This window comes from Staurois parvus, unplaced genomic scaffold, assembly GCF_062004578.1.
Source record: "Staurois parvus isolate SC_StPar_1 unplaced genomic scaffold, SC_StPar_1.0 ptg002014l, whole genome shotgun sequence".
Lineage (NCBI taxonomy): Eukaryota > Metazoa > Chordata > Amphibia > Anura > Ranidae > Staurois > Staurois parvus.
In genome coordinates, this window is record NW_028319810.1 from 21,860 (window position 1) to 28,430 (window position 6,571).

At 51.9% G+C, this 6,571-nt stretch overlaps 1 long non-coding RNA gene across 1 annotated transcript; it reads right to left on the minus strand.

Annotated features, from left to right (window-relative positions):
- Positions 1-1,144: 1,144 nt before the first annotated feature.
- LOC149433034 (uncharacterized) lies at positions 1,145-4,679 on the minus strand. Its single transcript, XR_016308888.1, has 2 exons — positions 4,537-4,679; positions 1,145-1,333 (listed from the first exon to the last, which is right to left on the minus strand). It is a non-coding gene; the product is annotated as an uncharacterized LOC149433034 (long non-coding RNA).
- Positions 4,680-6,571: the final 1,892 nt, after the last annotated feature.

Sequence of the window (6,571 nt, forward strand, 5' to 3'; positions counted from 1 at the left end):
GGAAGAATGTCCCTTACATTGGGGGTCAGTGGGAAGAATGTCCCTTACATTGGGGGTCAGTGGGAAGAATGTCCCTTACATTGGGGGTCAGTGGGAAGAATGTCCCTTACATTGGGGGTCAGTGGGAAGAATGTCCCTTACATTGGGGGGTCAGTGGGAAGAATGTCCCTTACATTGGGGGTCAGTGGGAAGAATGTCCCTTACATTGGGGGTCAGTGGGAAGAATGTCCCTTACATTGGGGGGTCAGTGGGAAGAATGTCCCTTACATTGGGGGTCAGTGGGAAGAATGTCCCTTACATTGGGGATCAGTGGGAAGAATGTCCCTTACATTGGTGGTCAGTGGGAAGAATGTCCCTTACATTGGGGGTCAGTGGGAAGAATGTCCCTTACATTGGGGGTCAGTGGGAAGAATGTCCCTTACATTGGGGGTCAGTGGGAAGAATGTCCCTTACATTGGGGGTCAGTGGGAAGAATGCCCCTTACATTGGTGGTCAGTGGGAAGAATGCCCCTTACATTGGGGGTCAGTGGGAAAAATGCCCCTTGCATTGGGGGTCAGTGGGAAGAATGCCCCTTACATTGGTGGTCAGGATGCCACATTAAGCACAGGCATCATTGCTGAAACATCCTTGGTAGTGACTATATAGGAAGGTGACGGCTGTTGATTTATATACTAATAAAGCTCCCTTTGTGAGATACATGTTAGGAAGTCATGCAAGATTAGGGATCTTTTAGGGGAGTTCAGGGATCGATGGCTGCTGTCCATGTCTCCCCCGAAGGTCTAGTTTAGGGCCCCCATGCCTGCTTTGTCTGTAGTGCTGCCTACTTCCATGTTTTTCAATATGTAGGTAATAACCTGGGTTCATCCCGACGAGTGTGAAACGCGTCGATGTTGGCAGTCTCTTGATCCGATCACAATCCAAACTCTGTATAGTTATTATTCACTGGCTCCTTGTGTACAGAAATAACTCTTTGTGATTAGGAGGCGGACATCAGAGGTGCATTACTAGTTGAATGTTTTGAACAATTGTTTGAAAAGGCCTACAATTATGCGTCGGAATAATGTAACCTTTTTTTTTATGGATGTGCGGGAAAAGTGCGCTCGTGTCTTTTATAGTCTGTTTTGTACAAATAAAAGATTGAGCTTTTCCGTTCAATTTTTTGTTATTGAAATAAAAAGAAATAACAACCGGAGCTCCCACGCAGGGGCCAAAACAATTGAGCAAACATATAGAACAGTCATTGTTCGGTCTCCTATTTCCATTTCCTTCACAGACCTACACATGGTAGCTACAGCCCAAGGGCAGTTCAGGTCGTCATAAGAGCCGGTGGATCTGCGAAGGAAGAGAAGGAAACAGAAATTGTATTATTATCATACAGGATTTATATACCGCCAACTGTTTTCACTGTTTGTGCTGTGGGGAGATTGTGGGGAGGGGGAGCTAGGAGGGGAGATTGTTGCTGGGAGGTGGGCTTTTTTTTTGGGGGGGGGGGGGCATGAATCATTGACCTGGACTTGTTGCCAGGATTCTGCTGTGCCATGTACGTGCCTGGAGCATGGAAGTAGGCAGCAGTGGTCTATGGGTACGTCACTTTGCCTGCAGTGGCCTATGGGTACGTCACTTTACCTGCAGTGGCCTATGGGTACGTCACCTTGCCTGCAGTGGTCTATGGGTACGTCACCTTGCCTGCAGTGGCCTATGGGTACGTCGCCTTGCCTGCAGTGGCCTATGGGTACGTCACCTTGCCTGCAGTGGCCTATGGGTACGTCGCCTTGGCTGCAGTGGCCTATGGGTACGTCGCCTTGCCTGCAGTGGCCTATGGGTACGTCGCTTTGCCTGCAGTGGTCTATGGGTACACCGCTTTGCCTGCAGTGGCCTATGGGTGCGTCGCTTTGCCTGCAGTGGTCTATGGGTACGTCGCTTTGCCTGCAGTGGCCTATGGGTACGTCGCTTTGCCTGCAGTGGCCTATGGGTACGTCGCTTTGCCTGCAGTGGCCTATGGGTACGTCACTTTGCCTGCAGTGGCCTATGGGTACGTCGCCTTGCCTGCAGTGGTCTATGGGTACGTTGCCTTGACTGCAGTGGCCTATGGGTACGTCGCCTTGCCTGCAGTGGCCTATGGGTACGTCGCCTTGCCTGCAGTGGTCTATGGGTACGTCGCTTTGCCTGCAGTGGTCTATGGGTACGTCGCTTTGCCTGCAGTGGCCTATGGGTACGTCGCCTTGCCTGCAGTGGCCTATAAGTACGTCGCTTTGCCTGCAGTGGCCTATGGGTACGTCGCCTTGCCTGCTGTGGCCTATGGGTACGTCGCTTTGCCTGCAGTGGTCTATGGGTACGTCGCTTTGCCTGCAGTGGCCTATGGGTGCGTCGCTTTGCCTGCAGTGGTCTATGGGTACGTCGCTTTGCCTGCAGTGGCCTATGGGTACGTCGCTTTGCCTGCAGTGGGCCTATGGGTACGTCGCTTTGCCTGCAGTGGCCTATGGGTACGTCACTTTGCCTGCAGTGGCCTATGGGTACGTCACCTTGCCTGCAGTGGTCTATGGGTATGTTGCCTTGACTGCAGTGGCCTATGGGTACGTCGCCTTGCCTGCAGTGGCCTATGGGTACGTCGCCTTGCCTGCAGTGGTCTATGGGTACGTCGCTTTGCCTGCAGTGGTCTATTGGGTACGTTGCTTTGCCTGCAGTGGCCTATGGGTGCGTCGCTTTGCCTGCAGTGGTCTATGGGTACGTTGCCTTGACTGCAGTGGCCTATGGGTACGTCGCCTTGCCTGCAGTGGCCTATGGGTACGTCGCCTTGCCTGCAGTGGTCTATGGGTACGTCGCTTTGCCTGCAGTGGTCTATGGGTACGTCGCTTTGCCTGCAGTGGCCTATGGGTACGTCGCCTTGCCTGCAGTGGCCTATAAGTACGTCGCTTTGCCTGCAGTGGCCTATGGGTACGTCGCCTTGCCTGCAGTGGCCTATAAGTACGTCGCTTTGCCTGCAGTGGCCTATGGGTACGTCGCCTTGCCTGCTGTGGCCTATGGGTACGTCGCTTTACCTGCAGTGGTCTATGGGTACGTCGCTTTTCCTGCAGTGGCCTATGGGTACGTCGCTTTGCCTGCAGTGGCCTATGGGTACGTCGCTTTGCCTGCAGTGGCCTATGGGTACGTCGCTTTGCCTGCAGTGGCCTATGGGTACGTCGCTTTGCCTGCAGTGGCCTATGGGTACGTCGCTTTGCCTGCAGTGGCCTATGGGTACGTCGCTTTGCCTGCAGTGGCCTATGGGTACGTCGCTTTGCCTGCAGTGGCCTATGGGTACGTCGCTTTGCCTGCAGTGGCCTATGGGTACGTTGCTTTGCCTGCAGTGGCCTATGGGCACGTCGCTTTGCCTGCAGTGGCCTATGGGTACGTCGCTTTGCCTGCAGTGGGCTATGGGTACGTCGCTTTGCCTGCAGTGGCCTATGGGTACGTCGCCTTGCCTGCAGTGGCCTATGGGTACGTCGCTTTGCCTGCAGTGGCCTATGGGTACGTCGCTTTCCCTTCAGTGGCCTATGGGTGCGTCACCTTGCCTGCAGCGGCCTATGGGTACGTCGCTTTGCTTGCAGTAGTCTATGGGTACGTCACTTTGCCTGCAGTGGTCTATGGGTACGTCTCTTTGCCTGCAGTGGTCTAGGGGTACGTCACTTTCCCTGCAGTGGTCTAGGGGTACGTTACTTTCCCTGCAGTGGTCTAGGAGTACGTCACTTTGCCTGCAGTGGCCTATGGGTACGTCACTTTGCCTGCAGCGGCCTATGGGTACGTCACTTTGCCTGCAGTGGCCTATGGGTACGTCACTTTGCCTGCAGCGGCCTATGGATACGTCACTTTGCCTGCAGCGGCCTATGGATACGTCACTTTGCCTGCAGCGGCCTATGGATACGTCACTTTGCCTGCAGTGGCCTATGGGTACGTCACTTTGCCTGCAGTGGCCTATGGGTATGTCACTTTGCCTGCAGCGGCCTATGGGTACGTCACTTTGCCTGCAGTGGCCTATGGGTACGTCACTTTGCCTGCAGTGGCCTATGGGTACGTCACTTTGCCTGCAGTGGCCTATGGATAAGTCGCTTTGCCTGCAGTGGTCTATGGGTACGTCACTTTGCCTGCAGCGGCCTATGGGTACGTCACTTTGCCTGCAGCGGCCTATGGATACGTCACTTTGCCTGCAGTGGCCTATGGATACGTCTCTTTGCCTGCAGTGGCCTATGGGTACGTCACTTTGCCTGCAGTGGCCTATGGATACGTCACTTTGCCTGCAGTGGCCTATGGGTACGTCACTTTGCCTGCAGTGGCCGCCCATCCACAATATATTCTGGGCAGGCGGTCACTAAATGGTTAATAAAAATTTGAGTTATATATTTGCATTTTTGTGCCCAAAAATAAACTTTAGTGTATTTCTACCGAATTTTTGAATTTTGTAAACCATTACACTAATATCATGTGACATTAAAAAATATATATTTTATTGTCCAGGATCTCTGATTTTAGAAAATATGCCGAGTTTGGGAGTTTGAACTAACCTTCAGGCGAAAAATGATTTTTTTAGGTATGTGTTCCTAAAACGGCGCTGGCGGCCCGATCAGCCATTGACGCTCTTTGATAACATTTAGAGACATTTACCGCAGGCCTGCGGGTGTTGGGCACCGATTCGCTCCTTGTCCTGTCTGTACTGGAGATAATGGAAAATGGAAATAAGAGGTTCAATTGTGACCTCAAGCGGCAATTTAGCGTAATCATGCAATTTTATTGCGCAACATAAATTTAAACTTCTGTAATTCAGCTTTTCAAGGCATATTTAACACTTTACTGACATATATATATATATACACACATGGGGGGGGGGGAGAGAAGAGAGAGAGGGGGGGAGGGAAAGAGGGAAGAGAGAGAGGGGGAGGGAAGAGACAGAGGGGGGAGAGAGAGGAGGGGAGAGGGAGATGGGGATAGGGAGAGGGAGGGGAGAGGGAGATGGGGATAGAGAGAGGGAGGGGGGGCAGGGAGGGGAGAGAGAGAGGGGGAGAGAGGGGGGAGAGGAAGGGAAAGGGGGAAGGGAGAGAGAGAGGGAAGAGAGGGGGGGCGAGGGGAGAGAGAGAGGGACGCGAGAGAGGGGGGGAGGGGAAAGAGAGGGGGAAGGGGGAGAGAGAGGGAAGAGAGAGGGGGTGAGGGGAGAGAGAGGGGGAAGGGGGAGAGAAAAGAAAGGAGAGAAACAGGAGGGGAGAGAGAGGGAGGGAGAGAAAGAGGGGGGGGGAGGGGAGGTAGAGAGAGGGAGATGGGGAGAGAGGAGGGGGGGAGAGAGGGAGGGGAGAGAGAGAGAGAGCAGGGAGAGAAAGAGGGAGAGGGGGAGAGAGATAGGGAGGGAGAGAGGGAGAGAGAGGGGGCGAGAGATAGGGAGGGGAGAGAGGGAGAGATAGGGAGGGGAGAGAGGGAGAAAGAGGGGGGTGAGAGATAGGGAGGGGAGAGAGGGAGAGAGAGGGGGGCGAGAGAGGGGGGAGAGAGAGAGGGAGAGAGAGGGGGGAGAGAGGGGGGGAGAGAGAGAGGGGGAGATAGAGGGAGGGAGGTGAGGAGGAGGGGGTAGAGAGAGGGAGATGGGGAGAGAGGAGGAGGGAGAAAGAGGGAGGGGGAGAGAGAGAGCGGGGAGAGAAAGAGGGGGAGGGGGAGAGAGATAGGGAGGGGAGGGGGGGGGGAAGAGAGGGAGAGAGAAAGGAGAGAAAGAGAGGAGACGAGAGAGAGAGGGGGGTGTGAGGGAGAGAGGGGAGAGAGGGAGGGGAGAGAGGGGGGAGAGGGGGAGGAGGGGAGGGGGAGAGAGGGGTGGGGAGAGGGGGGAGAGAGAGGGTGGGAGGGGGAGGGAGAGAGAGGGGAGAAGAGAGAGGGAGGGAGAGAGGAGAGTTATATTAATAATTTACTGTATGTATATAAATAGATAGATAGATAATAGATTATAGATAGACACATATAATTCTAAATGTAAGCTTTATTTGGAATTCTTGAAAAAAAAAAAAATTACATACCGTATATATAATTAAACATATTTTTTTTATTTGAATGTTTTAATTTTAATATTTTTTTATTTTATTGGTTTAAAAAAAATGTCGTCATGTCGTTATTCAATCTACTGGAGTAGCGATTTTAGAAAAACCTCGCAACATTTTTTTTTTACATTACTTAGAAAAAAGGCCGAATACCATAACCTGTATCTCTGTGATATTATAATTGTATAAATGATACAAACACTTCTGAAAAGAGAAATGTCTTTTTTATGTATAAATTCCCCCAAATTCCTGTAATGGATTAGCGCACAGATCAGCTCTCCTTTATCCCGCTGAGTCGCATGCAAATATACATGAAATGGGAGGCGGCTCTGCTCTGCGCTCGATAAGGAACATTAAATCTTACCGGAAAATGTCATTTTTATGAGCGTTGGGATTATCTGCCACAAACATCAGAATTTGATGTAATGTTTATTTGAACACAAAGGGGAAACGGAATTCCCGGGCTTTGGAGGAATAATACTTTATTATAAGGTATCAAAGAGAGAAATGACATTTTGTGCGGCAGAAG